The 19238-nt window shown below is 42.9% G+C and overlaps 1 protein-coding gene across 1 annotated transcript in view; it reads left to right on the plus strand.

Moving 5' to 3' along the window:
* EVL (Enah/Vasp-like) overlaps positions 1–19238 on the plus strand; it is an 89190-nt gene that overhangs the window by 17590 nt on the left and 52362 nt on the right. The gene's annotated exons all lie outside the window — the stretch shown is intronic.

Genomic DNA, 19238 nt, shown 5'->3' on the forward strand with positions numbered 1-19238 from the left:
TATCTGGATGAAGTACTGCCCTCAGTTACACACCTATGACCTCTCTGCAGCTCCTGGGCTGGGAACAGAAAGCAATCCTTGTGTGGTGTCTTTTTTCTTGCAAAATACACACCACAGCCCTATTTTCCTTTTGAAAACACAGTGAGTCAAGGTTTACATCACTTGCTGCCATCCAGGTTTCACTGCAGTGTTCACTGGTGATGGACAGCAGCTCTCTAGAGAGAGGTTGTCTCCTGACAACTGTCAATACACAAATATGTCTCACTAAAAGGTGTATTTGTAATATAAAAGTTCATATTTTTTCTTTTGCTATTTCCATTCATCCCTTTAAGTCATCAAAAGTCAAGAAACGTCTTAAATTCTGAGCTATATTTAGAAGTGCTGAGGACTGAATTCTGCCTTCTTCAGCTTGAACTTTTTCAGCTCTGTGCCACAGCAGGAGACTTCAGGAGGAAATCTGGCCTACACTCAGTTGGCCAACACTCTGGCCAACACCAGTCCTAAACTCATGAAAGTCTGAAAAGTACAGAGCTCTTTGGCTGCTCGTACGTGCTCAACCCTTGTAGACCACCAGATGAGCCTCCACAGTTTGGATACTTTGACTATGGTCTTGGTGTAGTGATTGTTTTAATTTCTATGATGAGTCTGCCTTTCTTCCAAAAACCCTTAAGTTTGGGGCCTTTTTTTCCATCTGTCTCTTCCCGTCAAAGGGAGTGGGGTTTTTGCAGGATTTTGAGGTTGTTCCAGGAAGATGCCTTGTGGAAACATGAGTCTCAAGATGAGAATTTATTGCTCTTAGGCTAAAATGAAATAAACTATCTTAAAGTGGATACTTTAATTATGTTAGCTACTCCTAGCAAAGAACAACAGGTATTTTTAAGAAAGTATTTTTCAGTACTTGAAAAGCCTATTAGATTTCTGAGAAGTTTATGAATATACAGCAAATAATAGTTTGCATTTTGGGGGGTATTCTTTTATTCATTTACTTAGCACACCAAAGTGTGTAAGATGCTTTACAGACATAAGCTCCAGCCCATGCTGAAGAGCTTGCATTTAAAGTTTGTAGTTGTCACATAGACAGATATGAATTGGGTCACAGATTAAAAAAATTCCTACTTTCTTTTCTAGAAAAAAAAATGGTCTGGTAAACATTCAGTCTTCAACAACCCCTTTTCTCTTACACATAAAGTGTTAAAAGTTTCAAAGATTGCCAGTTGTCCCATTCTTTACAGCTGAGCTTGTCAAAAACTGAAATTTGTTTTAAAGGGAATTTCAGCACTTGTGTTTTTTTAAAAAAAAACTCTGATTCCATGAAAAAACTTCCCCAAATATTCTTTTTTATCAAAATTATTTTTTCAATTAAAAATTTTATTTCTATAAAAATTTCACTTCAAAATTTTGTTAGCTACAAATTGATAATAGATTTTACTGAGGACTTCTGTATCATCATAAGTTTCCCAGTTATTGCAATGATCTCAGCATGCGAGTTGACAGCAAAAGTATCTAATGGATATAAGGTACAAAATGTTTTTTCAGATCTGCTCTTGTAGGCTCATATAGCGCATAAGCTTTTGTGGGCATGAATTAATGCAGATAGATAGGAATTCACACAAACACACATATCCATATCTCTTTTCAGGCACAGCCACTGCCTGCATACTCCATCCATTCTGCTGCTGGCGTGCTGCATTAGGGTTTGATTTTTCATACGGAAAAATCATTAAGAAAAAAATGTATTTATTGTATCTATGCATCCATGTATTAAAGTTGCCCATGCGCTTATGCAGATGGATGACAGCTTTAAGGCGTGCATTTGTACGCGCAGAACTGCTCACACACTAATAAAATCCTCAACCAAAACCAGAGAGTTAAACAGAGGTTCCCTCTGGCACATTCATCCTTAGTACAGAATACCCTATCTGTCTGCTAGCTCAACAGTTTGGGATATGCTACGTGCGCTACTTGGGGTGTGCTATTTCTAATGTTTACTTGTTTGCGTATATTCCCTGCTGAGACATTATTGTGTTTAGGTACTGCTAATCTTCCCATAGTTAGATACAGATTCTGGCTTCCATGACTGCTTCTCCCTTCGTTCTGCCGCCCACTTGCGTAAACTAAAATTAATCATGGTAGACTACAGCAGAAAATCTGAGACTGCATCATATCTTCAGCAGATGTGGAGTCAGGGTATTGTAACATTTGGGAAAATAACTGGTGTCAGTCGCAAAGCAATGGTGTGGGTTTTTGAATGGTGCATTAAGCTGAATTAGTTTAAAAAAATTATAGCAGTCTGTGTTTTGGGGAGTTGGAAATAATTTTTAGGCAGTGCTGACTTTAAAATGAATGAGTCACTTCAAATGAATATATGGTTATAAACTAGCATTCAGAATTACTGTACTGTCCCATTTCTTCACGAGAGAGACTACGGGACCTGAGATCATTCACCACAGAGGTGCCGATCGCTCTGCGCCGATTACATGGGGCACTAGTGAAAACTAAACCCAGTGCTTCGTTAAATGCCTAAGGTTAAATGGGCTGAATCAGATCCTAAATCCAGCTGCTGACTCACGAGCCTGTGTTAGCCTGTGTTGTGTGTCAAGATCATCCCTGGGGAGGGATTCCTCCCAGGGGTCTGACATCCCAAAGTTTGGGAAAGTTGGGAGAAAAGCCGTAGTCTAAACTTGCTGTCTAGTCATATTTCTGCAGTGGATGAACTCATACTCTTACCCACGGGGAGGGCTGGCCATCTTCCGCGTGGCCAAATTCTCAGTGCTGCGATGGGAGCCTCTCCCAGTGCGTGTCCTGAGGGTGGGGTAAAGCAAGCCTTGCGGTGCAGGAGCTGAACACATGCTCAGCTCAGTCTTGTGCTTTGTAAGGATGCTAATGATCATGTTGGGAGTAATCTAAAATCAGATAAAATAAGACTAAAAAGAAAATAATAATACAAATGTGTACCATCCTTCCTTTAGAGGTTGACAGTTGTCTCACTGAATCACAATTGTTTACCTGCCAGCTTGTTTATATGCCTAATTACTTTGATTTCCTTATACATCTCTTTAATCTGTTCTCCTTTACAATAAAAAATGAAGAGTTGGTCCTGAGCCAGCCTGCAAAATGAGAGCAAATGATAACATTGACTTGCTCATTACCCATCTCTTGCTTACGGTTCTTTAATGGTGTTATTTAGTAAGACCATTAGTATGACAAATGACTTCCCATTAAATTGGTTTTTTTTTCATGGGAGTCCACTTTGTGAAGCCAGGCCTTTTACTGGCATGAGTTACCTGATGCAAGGAGTGTCACTGGCCTACCTTGTCACCTGCAGCCAGGTTTCACTGGGGACAGAGCATCACCCCTTCTTGCCCAGGCTGGACACTGCAGGAAAAGCGTTTTGTACGGATCCTGCCTGCAGGCTGTCTGATGTCTGGTAAGCATGGTCAAGGTCTTCAGGGCTTACATCCTCTTAGATTTAACAAATGCAATGACCAGTGGCAGCACAGCACGGTTATTGGAGCAGGACATAAAGTGAGGGTATCAGTAAGCTAAAATGGGCAAGTTCTTCCCTGACATAATTTTGTAGGAAAGCCGGTGATGCCCGTGATGAAGATAACTCTTTCTGCAGGGCTTAACGGAACCTGCACACTCAGTGCTTCTCGCAGTGAGAGGTTATGCTTCCCTGAGAGAGGCAATGAGGCCATTTTCTCTCCTTTCTTGCTCACCAAATTGCTGGAGATGGGCAAAGGAATGGCTTCATGTCTTTTCCTCCTTATTTGCTCACTTCAGACACTGTCCTTGCTTCCCTGCTGGTCCCTGGCAGCACCTGCATGTTTCCATCAGAACATTCTGCAGAAGAAGGCAGTGGCTTGGCTTTGTGGCTTGGCATGACCAGCTCTGAGGGCATCTTGGCCTTCCATGGTTTAAAGACTTAGTACCTCTTGGAGAAGAATTGAGAGTCTGATACATGCAGCCTACTGGTAAATGCTGCCTGTGCCATAGTGAATATAACTTATTAAGGACTTCTGCTTTTATTTTGATGTCTTTGCCCTGGGGACTTGGGTAGTTATTGTTGACTTACAATGCAAGAAAATAATTTATATTTCAAAATGTAAACACCATGTGCTGGAAAGCCTTATGCAGAGGGCTATGTTGAAGAGTTAGTCATAGTTAAAGAGGTCAGCTGCCTTATCTGACCAAGAAGGGAGAAGCTGGAGGAAAGCATGAAATAGTAGGAGAGAGGCTTGAAGAAAATGAATAGTGAATGAATTTTTTTTTTTTTTTGCTTGTAAGAAAGCCATTTTCTTGTTCTGAGTATAAGTGGCTTACAGACCACACGATACAGACGTGTGGGTCACAGAGGGCGCAGAGTTCAGCCCCATGCCTTCCGACACAGACCTTCACACACCCAGCTGTAACTCTGCAGGGAGGACGTTTTGGCAGTCGGAAGGATTGCTCCTCACTCCTCTTCTTCTGATCAGCAGATCTGCTGGCTTTTCTTTCCCACCATTGTGGATTATTTGACATGTATTTCTCCAGCCCTCTTTCCCGTAAGTTGGATTTGATGAAGTTCTTTGGAGTTTGAGATCTTTTTCCATTCCTTCAGTCATTCTGCTCTTATCCTTGTCCAGAAGTGACTGCATTTCCGTATTGCTGGGAGCGAGTTCTTTGGAAAGCACTTGGAGCCCTCCAAAATAACGAGAGAAATAGAAGAATAAAGCATTGATTCATCAAACAGCAGATATACTGGCAGTATATAGCATACATTCTCTCTCCTAGTTAGATGCCCTAAGTATTTGCAAGGTTTCTGTCAGTGCAGGATGTGTGTGAAGATTACGGTGCACTGGATTTCAGATGAAAGTCTACACAATTTTCTTTTTATAGAATTTTGTAATGTTATATTCCGTTCATTTTTTCATTAGAATTTTTCCAACTAGTCCCGCATCTCTTGCTGTTTCAGTGGAACTAAAGTGTAACTGCTGGGAAAGTCAGTCAGCTGCATTCATCTTCTACAATGGAGTAACTGTTTTATTTGATAATATTGCCCCAAGACTTCCCAGCACCACAGAGGACACAGTGTGGGAAGACAAAAGACTGCATCTTCATTACAGTACTGCATAATACATAAAATAACTCATCAATAATGGAGAGGACCCGCCACAGAACACAATGCCCACTTGCAGCCAGCTGGTTCCAAAACCGTGCTGGTGTAAAGAGATCCGTGCCCCATGCCAGGTGCTTCGCATACTGTGCTGCGGACGCGTTTCCCACGCTATCAGGTGTGTTGGTGCAGATTCTAAACCCCTAAGATGGTATATTCTGTGCATGTTGTACTTTTAAGGGTGCTAATAACATTTAAAGACTCTGTAACCTAATATTGTGTAGGCATTGCAGGACTGTAAGCATGCCATTCTGCTGCAGGTCTTTTAACCAAATCATCCCAGAAGCTGTTCCTATTTATAATGTAGGCATAGAGAACTTGTAAATAACAACCTTTTAAACTTACTAGTGTAAATATGATTCATGTGGTCAGACACCTAGTGCTAGCCAAAATAGGAAGCCACAGGCAATGGTTAATTGGGTGCATGTTAAAAATACAAAAAACTTTTGCTTCTTTAAAAAACAAATCTTTCCCAGGGGAATAAATCTTTCCTGAGTGGCATCTTCCAAAAGCACCAGAGAAAGGTTTAGAGAAATAAGTTTCACAATTTTTCCAGCCTCATGCCTACTCCAGTTTCAATATAAACTTTAGTCGCTCAGAAATGCTCTGCAGATAGGGCGGTTTCTGATCTACCTTGCTGTGCTTCGTAAGTCAATGAAGAGAGAGGGAAAATTCAAGTAAGATTATGAGCTTTTTCCTTTCCTCTGCTGCATTGCTTTGTCACTGGAACTGTTCCAGAAAAATCCACCTGACTTATAAATAGTCTTTTAGTATATTGCTTACTATAGGGATAAATTCCTTCCTTTGTGAACTGGACAGAGATGAGCTGTTACACAGCAAACAAGTTGTGACTTTGCTTGAGCAACCAGTGCCCCACTGCTCAGTGGTTCCTGTCTCGGCCCGATGGTTTGAGGGCAGGAGTCCCTTGCTACCACAGCTGAAAAACATTGGCTCAGGCCAGAGTAGCACTCGTTGGGTCTTGCTCCCAAGGCTCTTCCTTATTGTGCTGATGGGGATAACAGTCTTCATACAAGCCCAATGTCCACGTTTCCAAAATAACCAACACTTCTCCTCCTGGAATTATGGGCACTTTCCTTGCAAGCTTCCCCTGCCTGCAAAACTGCTCAAGTGCCCTCTTCTCAGGTTAACCTGGGTTTCCCAAGATAGATATATGACATTTCTAAGAACCTGGGTACACTTCATAAGTTGAGTTCACATTAAGAGAAGCATGTTTAAAACCAGAACTGGAAGAAGTTGGCCCAGCCACAAGAAGCAGTGAGTAAAACTGGTTAATCTTCCCTGTTAGCTTGGCTCCAGCTGAGTGGAGCACAGGAGGCGAATTGCTTCACTCGTGAATAGATAAACTGGGATTACAGACTCCTTTCAGTGTTAGAACTGTAAATATCATCGCTGTTATTCATCTGTCAGGAAGTATCAAACCGTTATTTAATTATTCTGCTCTATAGAAGTAGGCATCATTTTTTTCAATTCAGTTTTTCAATCCCCCAGATGGTAGGGATCCATGGCAGAAAGTTTTCCAGGGCAGTGAAGTGCTCTCCTAGTGTTATGCTAATAAAAACCCATGGCATGTTGCTTGTACGCATCTTAGCCACTTTTCTGCAGGACTATTATATCCCTGCTTAGAGCAGCGGCAGCGCCGGAGCCGCTGTTGCACGTCTAGAGCAACAAAGGGTGCCTCTGTTCTTTGAAGAGCATAACAAATCTAACAGCTCTTGAGTCTCTTGTTGATGTGTTTTGCTGTGCTGAATTCTTCTGCACTAAATGAAAACCACTTCAGGAAGGAAACTGTGGGGAGAAAATTGTTGAGAGATTTAAGAGAGCTTGCGCACGTTGAGAGCGAAGGCTTCTGCTAGTGAGATTCCCTAGCACCCTTGCCCTCAAACCCTTGTTTTTCTGAAACTGGTGCAAACTGGCAAAGTTCCCAGAGCTCAGTGGCAGGAGATGAGGTAGGAGGTCTAGCTTTTCCACTAGACTACAATAAGTGGCAGAAGAATATATTAGCTTAGAAAAAAGTAATTATTAGAATTTAAGAAGTCCCATAATTTATGTGCAAGCAGTGTAGGCCAGATTTTGGCCATTATTCATTTGGAGACCATTTGTAGGGTGTTTCCTTGTTGAATATACCTCTTCATCTGGCAAGGGCTCCTTTTTGGGGGGTTTTAGTCTGAACTATATGTACACCATGTCCTGCATCAAGCCATGGCTGTGGCTGGAGCTCAGCCTCGAGCCACAGAAGTGCGAAAGCTGCCTTGCCCCAGGAGATGCTGTCACTCAGAACAGCTCCATGTCACTCTCCCTCCTCTGCTTCCTCTCCTCTCCCCGGGGACGTGGCAGGAGAAGGAGTACCTGCCACCAGCCTACGCCAGCAGAGCGCTGCTAGTACCCTCCAGGCACAGCTTCTGGGGTGGGCGGTGGTGGGCTCTGCCCTGTCTCTGCCCCTCTGCTCTGCACAGGCAATGAGCAAAGGGGTGGCTTTACACCCCAGTCTGGCTTCTTACCTCTGGTGCAAGCCCGTAGTCTGTGCTTGGAGTCCACAGCTCTTCAAAACTCTGAAGCATATGAGGAGCAAATGGCTTTTTGTGAAGAGAACAGTATTTTTCTCTTTACCTTTTCCAATGCCATACTTGGGCATGTCAGGTCTCAGAGCATTTTGCTTTGCTCAACAGTAATAGACTATGGGACATTTATTTATTGATTGAGCATCTGATTTCTTTCAGTGAAAGAGAAATTGCTCCTTGGAAGAGATTTGATTTTTTTAGAAAACTTCTTTCAGTTTTGTGTTCATTTTCTGTCATTCTTAAAGTGCTTCCATATTTGGTGTCTTGGGCTAGCCTCCAAAATAACGTGACTTCATTTGTGTCAGAACAAGAACTGCTTTTTTAAGGCAGTTTGTCTTCCTTTTCAGACCTTGCATGAGTTAGAGGTGCTGTAATTCCATGCAGAATGATGCTCTGTTTACCTCTGTACATACACTGACATCCCACTCCACTCTTCAGACTGACTCACACTATTTTTAAAGCCAAATATTGGTATTGTTTATAATATATAATGTCATAGTACAGGTTGAAAAGAACATTCTGTGCAATTTTTCTCACTAGAGAAAAAGAGAAGAAAGAATACTGAAAAATAAAGAATTTTAAATACTGTAAGGGATGCCCTCATTCTTAAAAAAAACATGACCGGGCAGTGTGCTGTGAGTGTAGTTACACAGATCCAGATTTGCAAAGAGTGATAACTACCAGTAGGAATTTGTAACCTGAATCACCAAACCCAGACTGATTTTTAAGATGATGTTGTGCTCCTTCAAATACTATCTATTTTTGGAAAAGTAAACTATAGAAACTTCCAAGAGATTATACAGAAAGTGACAACTCCAGCTTTCTACACCATTCATAAGTATCCGACTATGCTTAACACAGGAATATGTATTGTATTAATCTGGAATCATCTTGCAGAAATGGTGCCTTCTGATAATGATGATGTTGTCTAATTCTAGTGTTATCCACCCCCAGTTAGGTATTTTATACTTGTCATAGGTACCCTATGCTAATTATTGTGTACCAGCTAATTTATATCCGTGATTAACTTGAGATGAGATGCACAAATGTGTAGGGATTAAGATATGTTTGCATTTATTAGTTGCTGAGCTGTCAAGAAACTTGGTCTTTTTTTAATTTAGTAGACTTTCTGGGTTCCCAGCTAAAAGCCAGATCTTACAATAGTTTGTCTCTACACAACAGTTCTTACGCTCCCCTAGCTGGGATCCCACTCCAAACAAGTAATAATCGTGTGACCACGATCCTCCTGTTAACTGGAGTAGGAGCGTAGGCACCTGTAGTATATATAGGGGTTTGTATCTGAGCTGGGCTGTCTTTGTGGTCAAGGAACAGTAACAGATGCTCCTGGGACATTTGGTTACATATTTTAGGTGTCTCTACCAGGCACCTCTAGGCAAAATTCAGCCTATTTTTCTTCTCTTTTTCTTCACTGACTGTAAAGGATTGCTGCTAAGAACCCTTCTCTGGCTTATGACAGTTTTGCTATGATCCTCTCCCAAACTTTCTAATTAATAAATTAATTATTTCTAATTATGCAATAATTAATTAGGAACTACAATAATAATTAAAACTCTAGTTTAATAATAATAAATTAGGGAGCTGGAAACTAATGTGCATAAGCTGTATTTTTAGTGACGCTCCGTGGATATCCCTGGGACGGTTAGTGAGAACTCACGAGAATACGTGTGGTGTGCATCTGTACGTGTGTATTCACACGAGCAATGCACATCAGATTATCAATTCTCTGACTGCCTGAGCTCTGCAAACAGATGGTCTTTGTACATGCAAATTTTTGGATTTTATACCAGAAGTGAACTTGGGAAGAAATTCACACGTATATAGATAGAAGTCAGGAATAAGTTGCTGGGCTGAGGGGATTTTTCACATGTAATCAAAATAAAATTAATAGTGTTTTGAATTTTGTTTTTAAACTCTGCTTTCATTGTGTGCCATAGTTCACATTCAATGAAAACATGTTGCTGGTCAAAAGACCCAGCATTTAGGACCAGAGAACGGAGCGGGGACAGTCAGTGGTGCAGCTGAGGAGGTAGGGCACAGCTCTGCACCCCTCTCCGACGGCAGGCTCAGCTGAGGGGAAGTCTGCTGCTTCATTCCAGGCACCGAGTGAATCACCATATGTTGCCACCAGCAAAGCATGTAGAGCAGCTTCTGCTGCTGGCTGGTAATCCCCAGGGAGCTCACACAAAGTCTATTAATTGCCCTCTTAGATGACTCCGTGCGGTCATCCAGCATCTTGTTTTCCACCAGGTCAGAGACCCAAAAGCTCTAGGTTGTGTGGCATTCTGGAAGCAGAATCTCAGACCCTTATGGAAGTGGCTGTTATAATTTCTCCAGTTAATCCCAACGAAGCAATACAGCTGAAAATGGGATTCATTTAACTGAACTCCAGCCATGTAAATGCTAGGCATCTAGTCTACATCTAATAATTGTATAGTTTCCTTTTCACTCCATGGAGCGAGGACGGCTCACCTAGGGGTGATGAGCGTGGAGGTAGTCCTGTGCTGCTGGCCGGTGGCTCGACAAGCTGCACAGTCCCTGCGACACAGCAGGGTGAGAACCACAACTGTGATAAAATGGAACAATCTCGGGTCGTCCTGCAGTTCAGGAAGGAAGTAATCTGCTAATAGGTGATTTTAGTTCACGAAGCGCCTAGCCTTTGCACTTGTACGTGCTCAGCTGCACAGCTGAGGAGGAGGCAACATGATTCAGGTCTTGAAGGTGCATTTAAAAATCTGCTCCAATTCTACTGATAAAAAAGCCAAACCCTGCAAAGCAATCACCGTCAACCTGATTTGCATGGATTGCTTTATCTGTTGGTCTTGATTAGTATTCCGCAGTGCTGTATAGCAAACATCAATTTTAATTCCGTTTCCTCCACTGCTGTTTCCAGGGACTCCCTCTGGTGGTTAGTGCAGCGCCTGAAAAGTGCGTGTACATCTTCATCTCTGCAATACAGCACGGTATTAGAAGTAGATACTGTGGGCACAGCAATGTAACGGAGAAATGTAAGCCTATTTCATTCCCTAAATGGAAGGAAAATAACATTAGTTACTTACTGTACTGGTTTTGCTCTATTTTGATGCAAGCCTATCCTCTATGCTAAGGGAGAGAATCAAGTGGTTAGATGAGCCCCATTTTCCAATATTGACCAAATCTTACATAAGAGACCCATCTTGTGTTCTTCTTAATCTCTCCAGAATCTCACTGAGGTGACAGTTTGATGCCCAAGAAATTCAGGACTGGGCCCTTAGCTCTCAGTTCTGGTTGGTGGGATCCAAGGGTTGTGTGGTGGATGATGGCCTTCCAGCAGCATTGCCTTTGCTGGCACAAGTACACGCTCAACACTTGGAGTTTCACCCTGGCTTAGACGTGTGAAGAAGCATCATTCTCTGTGCGTCTGCAAAACGGTGCTTCATTTCTTCACTCGTCTCTGAAGCAGTGAACACCCTAAGTGTATGCTGCAGGTATCTGCGTGGTTTAACCAAATGCTTCTGAATCCTCTGAGAAAGCACCTGTGACTACCAGGCTAGAAGATGTTGGCTAGAAACTATTCCTTATACATGGGCCAGAGAGCTGATATTTCATAGTCAGTAGGACTGCTACCCTCTGAGGGAAACCTCAGTTTGGTGTGGCTGCAGGCTCAGCCTCTTGCTGTGCTACTCAGTGCTTTTCGCTCCCATCTCCGGGGTGTTCCTCCTGAGTCCTTTCTAAGTCTTCCTTTCTTACGTCTGTCTCCCTTCCTCCTTTATGGAGACAGAAGAAAAACATCAGCATGTCCATACACAAGAATATGTACTAATATCTTCACTTAGCTTAAGCAATGACAAGCTCCAAAGGCAATTCCCCCGGTCTGCGGGTAAGCACTGAGAGCCCTGGTCCACCACTGCTCCTAACCTGAAGGTCCAGTAAGAGAGAGGAATATGCACTGACAGAGGCATCCATGAAGGAACTCTTTCTGTAGTAATGGCATCCTATCCCAGCAATACAGTTAACCAAATTTTGTACTTTGCAAAAACAGGTACCCAGATTATGGGAAAGGTAAGTCCTGTTTCAACTCTGTGTAGGAAGATTGTGAATTTGAGGCCAATGATTACAGAGGCCTGATGTAGAACAACCATCCAGGCAACAGATACATAGAGGATTATATTTTAATACATAACCAGTGGAGCTGTCACTCTTTTACAATGCGGACTTGACTTTACTCTAAGGCCACGCACAATTCAATGTATGGAAGTCCTTTTTATTCTGATCTTATGCAAGACTCAGAGGACATGAGAAGGAGCCAAGGGAATTACAAATTTAATTCTTCTCGGTTTCTAGTGGTGTTCTGCAAATTGGCAGCATGCTGCTGTGGGGAAGCTGAGAGGCAGTTGGCTTAGAGGTGCTTTCCAAAAACATCCCCCGCTGTCAACTGCAAGAGTTAAACAGAAGGCGCAGCTGTAAAACTGCGTCGCACAGGGAGGCTCTGGGCTTCTAAAGTACTGCCCAGGAGACAATGCGAGAGAGATGATCCCAATGTGTTTTGTAAAGCAGGAATTTTAGAATCAGTTATCTGTAGTAGGTGACAATGAGCTATGATTTGACATCTGCAAGTCTTCTCTTGTATAATGTTGTCTAAGCAAATTAGTGTAAATATTGCAAATGGCTTTCTGCAAGGAATGCAATACATTATTGTGAATAAAAACGTTGTTAGGGACAAATCTGTCATTGTATTAGTATTTGAACTGACAATATGTGCATTGACCATGCTGAGAACCTTGCCAGCTAAAGGTTTGTCAGCTAGAGACATACACTTTGAGAACTGGGAGAAGAGTAGGACCTCTTGATCTGACATTCAAATCTTGTCTCTCTTGAAAGAGTGTGAAGGATAGGAATGGGTGAGGTGGGAGGGAGCCAGCCATATAGACATTAGAGAGTATTGTTGGTATTTTCAGAAGTGCCTGGATCCCCACAGCTAGCTATGGTAAGCTAATGTTTCCAAATCCTTTGTTCAGGGCCAATGCAGGCAAAGATCTTGCTCCAGGTTTGCTCAGACTTTTGTCTTCTGTGGTCACAGACTTCAGATGGTAAGTTCAGACTCTCGATACTGAGCAAAACTTACAAGAGGTGGAACCCGGTAGTAAACTTCCCAGCGTACAATGTCCAGAGCGATCATTCTGGGAAGGAGCAGGCTTAAACACACACGTAGCTGGCTGTGTGGCTTCTCTCGGTGCTGTCAGTGTAACCGTTGCAACATAAAAGTCAACATACAGTGTGACAGTGTCATTGCAGCAGGGGATACATGGAAGTTGGTGGTGTTCTTATGTGTTTATAATGACGCTACTTGGCTGTTTGCTAGGAGGAAGAACATTATTCAGCATTGACTGAGGAGTATCTTGGCTTTTTTCACACCTTTAAAAATAAACACGCGGTCATAAGTCATTGAGATTATCACCTCTTTTGTCTGCTTGAACTCGCTAAATGTGAGTTGCTTTTTCTTGTGAAGAAACGGTGTGTTTCCTGCAGCACGGCAGAGCGAGGAGCAGGACTGCGGGTACCCACGTGCCAGTCTGGTGCTTTCCGGACAGGAGCAGGAGGACGTCCAGAAGGTTGGCAATTGTCAGAAATCCATTTGAATATGGATTGTCCTGAAATTCAAAGGATGTTTGGTTCTAAGGCATTTTAGTTTACAGGATATTTGGTTTTTCTTTTTTCTGCATATCATAGGCAACTGGTATTGGCATGCGCAGTAGAAATGACTCTGCCCAGTTGGATCTGGGTGCTTAGGTTCCCCTGCATCGTTTACAAATACATACAATTCAATTTCACTTCTTAAGATGCTTTGCCAGCAAATCTTACAGGATCCTTGCTAAATGCAAAATAAAACACTTGAATCAGGAAAACAGCAAGGCTATCTGAACTCGGACAAAAAGAAATGAGCCTTTCGGTGTCCTCTGGAGCCTGCCAAATCGCTAAGTGCTGCTGATGACGAACAAAGGTGGCACATCTCATGCAAAGGCTGGCAAGAGTTAGCATGGACAACGCCACAGGAGGGATAGCCTTGAGCAGGGATGGAGGGGTGGATGTATGTAGGGAGCCAAGGGGCAGCGGCAGCATGCGAGCTGCTCCCTGCAGCGCTCTGGAGATGCGTGGCTGAAGTGTGTGGACAGGTTTCTGGATCTACAGTGGAGACAGGAGGCACCGGGAGAAAGCTTGGTCCCCATAGAGTCAGCAGCAAAACTCCTGACTCTGAGGTAAATGAGGAATTTACCCCTAGTTTGTGAAAGGAAGAAGGATTTGAAAAGTGTAACAAAGGTGAGGATCCAAAGGGAAGCGCGCCTCATGCTTTCTGTTGATTATTTCATTCCTCATCTCTCTGACCTTTCTGATCACTCTAAATTTAATATTTAGACTTCAGGGCTAAAGCTTGAACAATAAACATAGATATATTGCTCTTTAGGCAAGCTGGCATTTGATTCCTTTTTTTGCTATCTGCTGTAACATTCCCGTAAGCACAGAGTAACTGCATTTTTTTTGACTGTTATTGCAATGATTTTCTTACAGGCGAGATTGCCCCTGGGTGGCTTTTCATTATCTCATCAGCCTGAGAGTGCACCCCCAAACCACCTTCTCTTTGCTTATCAGAGTTTACTGGCATGTCCAGAAATTGCCCAACTAGGGTCGTGCTGTATATATTTCTTGTCTTAGATCACATTATTTTGCAGTTAGATCTTTCAACACCACTGTATTTTTAAATAATGTTTTCCCTGACGCTGCAAATGGTGCAGAAAGTTGTAGGCAGACCGACACTGAAGAGTTGGGGGCAGGGGGTTTGGTCAGCAAGCCTTAATACACAAGGAGACTATTTTTACAGTGATACATTGAGAAACCATTGCAAAAACCTCAGCCATGCAGAGATGTGTCCTTCGTCGTGCTGTAAAGGTCAGCGTTGGCGTGTTGGGCACATCAGTGGGGGCTGAGTATGCAAGTGCTGCTCTGAGGTCTGGTTTATAGGCAGGTTTTCTCACACATTTCACTGCCACAGCTTATATTTGTTCTAGTTTCTCTTCAACTTCTGAAGTTAAATTACAGATACAGCAACAAACAGTGTGTTTCTTCTGGAGCATTCTTGAGGTGCATCAGACCTGGGGAGCTCACTGAGAGGTCTACACCGGCCATGAGGTGGGTGCTGAAGTCACCATTTCATCAAGGCTGGGAAAAATGTTTTCAAGGTTCTTTTAACAGAAACCAAAACTTTTTCCCAGAAATGCGTTACAACTGATTGTAATTTTTATTTTTCTAAAATCAAAATGGAACTTTTGGCCTTCCTGAGAAGACAAAGTATGTATTTTTCATTCTGAAATCACCTTTTGTTTCATTTTTCTTTTCAAATGCACATAATTTGGTTATCTTGAAGGCAATAACAAAATCCCAGCTTCCGATTCAAAATAAAGAGAAATTCAAACTAAACATTCTTTTGTGTTTCCATTTCAAAGCTCAAATTCAAGGTAAATAATAAAAAAAAAAGAACTGTCTTTTTGAAAAGCTGAAATGAAACATTGTGATTTTTTAAAAGAAAAGGAATATCTTTTATTCAGAATAAAACGCCCCATGAATTTCTGTGCAAATTCACAAATTGTTTTTAAATTAAATTTTTAAATTAACCCCAAAAATTTTACCTTCAAATTCTTTTTGCACTGCTGCACTAGAAACAGTAATGCAGTAATGATTCCTGGTCAGCGGCATCTTGAATTACTGGATTTCACATTATTTTTATTATGGGTTATTTTTAGCATTAAGATTCATTTATGGCTAACAGGAGAACAGTAGCTATTTAAAAAAAACTGCAAAACATATTGTCAGCTTTCACACTACATAAATTAAACCAGTATTTTCTCATATTACATGAGAAACAGATATAGTAGGGTGTTTGGTTTTTTTATCATATAAAATGATTCTGAAAGTGTCCTTTTTTTTCATTGGTGGTTTTGAGGAGAAACTTGCCATGTCTGCTAACATAAAATTAAGGAAATGTGTAAGTAAAATCAGGAGGAATGTGGCTGTAAAGAGTAGAAAGCTGTGTGAGCCAGTAGTCCTTGCCCTTGCCTCCTGGCCGTGCCCCCACGTGGCAGCCCGGGCTGTCCCTGCTTCGGGCCTCCCTGTTTCTGGGTGCAGCATGGAGGCAAAGACATCGTTTTTAGGCATTATTTCTGGAGCTGCTTGCATCGTTTTCCCCTGTGTTCCTTAGAAGTGATTGTGCTAATCAGCTGGTTTATGGGTTTCATTTTCCTTGTTCTGCAGCACTGCGAAAGGGATGACGATGCCTCTGTTTTCTGTTCGCATGTGCTTTCAAATTAGGTGGGTTTGTTTTTTCCAGTTTAACCTTAGAGATTTTGAAATGTTTTTTCCTGGGCTTTCCTCACCTTATTTCAGTCTTCTCACTGAGCTCAGTGCACACAGAAGTTATGGTGAAACCTTAGTTTCTTTATTTTTTTCAGCTGGAGTGTGTTTTTCCCCTCATGCAACTTCAAATTAATACGAGAGCGCTTGAGGATGAACTGTAGTCTCTGGGGCTTCTGCCATCATGACCCAAGTTGTTCGGGGTTTGTCCTCTGCGATGGGTTTGTCAACAGAGCTGGTTGGCCCAAGTAAATTTAAATCAATCTTTTTTTCTCCCTGTCAGTGATAGAATGGCCTTCCAGTGCTTTTACTTAAGTGTTCTGGTCATGTTATCAATGACTTTTTAAAAAAAAATAGCAAACCCAAAATTTGACCTGTTGATAGGGTGAAGCACAGTGTCTGAGCTGGCTTCTTTGTGCACAGCATAAAAAAAATGAAACTCTGCTGTCTTGGGGTGGTATTTTTTCACAGCATATACAGTTCCCTTAAAAGGGGATGCTTTGGCAACCATTGGGAATCAGGTGGTGCCTTTTTGTAGGGCTCAACGTACACAGCTCATAGTACATGGGAAAAGAATTAAATCCCCCAAATCACAGTCGTATGGCCAAACAATCTAATAGCCAGGAGTCCTTGGCATGAAACTGTCTCTAAAAGAGGGCTAACAGCTGCACCTTGTGGGCTTGAAATGCCTTGCAGAGATTAAGGAAAGAAGCCCTTTGTCATGACGCTGTCTTTCATGAAAGTCTTTCATTAACTGACTTTCAGAAGTTATTGGCAGGGCTTTGTCTTGTCAGAATAGATCTTTATTTTGGGGTAGTAAAGATGAGGGCACGTTTAAATGATGACTAGGTAGAGGGAGTATTATTTAAGGATTTATGTTCATTTGCATGTCAGATTAAGGTCCTGTGCCGTTCCCTGTGTGAATTAAACACAGATAGCGGTTATGAGAGTTACGAGCTTTTCTGATGGATTTCTGTGTTGAATTGCAGTGAAATCTTATATTATCAGATGAAAGTGCCCACTCCCATACATTAATATCCTTTTGTATTTGGAATGGAGATAAAAATAGCTGTCACATCCTGTATGTGAATAATGCACTGTATTCACACAGATTTTTATTTCAAATAAATTAAAGGTCATTCTAACTCAACAGGGAATAAAGTTTACAATTGGTAAGACAAAGCTGGGATGCATATCCTTGTTACTGGTCGCCTCGAGGAATGGTGCTTCATCTCCTTTGACTCAGGCAGCAGTCAGTGTGGATCCAGATTCCCGTGCCGCACCCCACCACCCCAATTACAGCGTGCAAACTGTGTGGCATTGCTTGGCAGAGCTGTCTCTCTCGCAGTGGTGGCTTATGAGACTTGATGAGGGATGGGCAGCCACCAGAGCAGTCATCCCAACTCTGGGCAGAGCAGGTCTGGGGTGGTGTGAGCCAGCAGGGCCGTCCCCCCAGCGCCTCGCAGGTCTGCAGAGGCAGGGTGGACCTGGACAGTCGGAGCAAGTTCTTGCCCCTGACGGCCTGCCCAGCTGTCGTGGTTTAACCCCGGCCAAGCAACTAAGCACCACACAGCCGCTCGCTCACCCCTGCCCCCCAGCAGCTTGGGGGGAAGAGAATTGGAAGGGTAAAAGTGAGAAAACTCGTGGGTTGAGATAAGAACAGTTTAATAATTGAAATAAAATAATAATAATGATGATGATGATGATAATAATAATAATAATAATAAATTATAATGAAAAGGAAAATAACAGAGAGACATAAAACCCAAGACAGGCAAGTGATGCAAATGAAAACAATTGCTCACCACCAACCGACCAATGCCCAGCCGGTCCCCGAGCAGTGGCCCCACCAACCTTCCCCTTAGTTTTATTGCTGAGCATGATGTATGGTATGGAATAGCCCTTTGGTCAGTTGGGGTCAGCTGTCCCAGCTGTGTCCCCTCCCAGCTTCTTGTGCCCCCCCAGCCCACTCGCTGGTGGGGTGGGGTGAGAAGCAGGAAAGGCCTTGACCCTGTGTAAGCACTGCTCAGCAGTAACCAAAACACCCCTGTGTTATCAACACTGTTTCCAGCACAAATCCAAAACATAGCCCCATACTAGCTACTGTGAAGAAAATTAACTCTAGCCCAGCCAAAACCAGCACACCAGCCCTCTGCAAGGTGATCACCCATGCCAGGAGTGTGCAAAATGGTGAGTTTGTTTGAAAATCTGCAGTACACCAACCCAATATAGCAATGTACACCAATTTTAATCATAGAATCATAGAATGGTTTGGGTGGGAAGGGACTTTTGAAGATCATCCAGTCCACCCCCCTGCCCTGGGCAGGGACATCAAGCATTGGAACAGGCTGCCCAGGGAAGTGGTTGAGTCACCATCCCTGGAGGTATTTAAAAGACGTGTAGATGTGGTGCTTAGGGACATGGTTAGTGGTGGACTTGGCAGTGTTAGGTTAACAGTTGGGCTCGATGATCTTAAGGGTCTTTTCCAACCTAAATGATTCTATGATTCTATGATCCTACGATCTTTCACTAGCTTAGGTTGCTCAAAGCCCCATCCATCCTGACCTTGAACACTTCCAATGATGGCGCATCCACAACTACTCTGGGCAACGTGTTCCAGTACTAGAGTGCACTGAGCTGCAAAGTGCCAGGTGCAAGTGCTGCTTTGTAGGCATCAGACCTCTCCTCCAGGCATAGGATGGAGCCATCCCCTCCATCCCGCTTCATCAGTCAGAGCCCATGGGCTCGTGTCCTCAGTCCCAGGGCCTGGCTCTTGCTCCCAGCCACCCTCCATGCACGTCCCACACCCGGTCCCTGCAGCAGGGATCAGGGGAGCCCCCCTGCTCTTCCACGCCTGCCCGTGCCCGTCCCTCTCCAGATCTGTGCCCCCCACCCCAATTCAGCCCCGTCTGCCACAGGAAGTGTTTTGAGCAGTTTCCGCAGGAAGTGTTTTGAGCAAACCGCTGTCTTGTGCAATACTTCGGTAAGGAAAGAAAATTTTTGTGAAGGAACTGGATTTTCAGCTTTTGGACTTCGCATCGAGAAGAATGATTAAAATGTGAAAATAATGTTCAGCTGGAGGGTAATGGGGTGTGCTGATGGTA

The sequence above is a fragment of the Ciconia boyciana genome, chromosome 6 (genome assembly GCF_034638445.1).
Source record: "Ciconia boyciana chromosome 6, ASM3463844v1, whole genome shotgun sequence".
Classification (NCBI taxonomy): Eukaryota; Metazoa; Chordata; class Aves; order Ciconiiformes; family Ciconiidae; genus Ciconia; species Ciconia boyciana.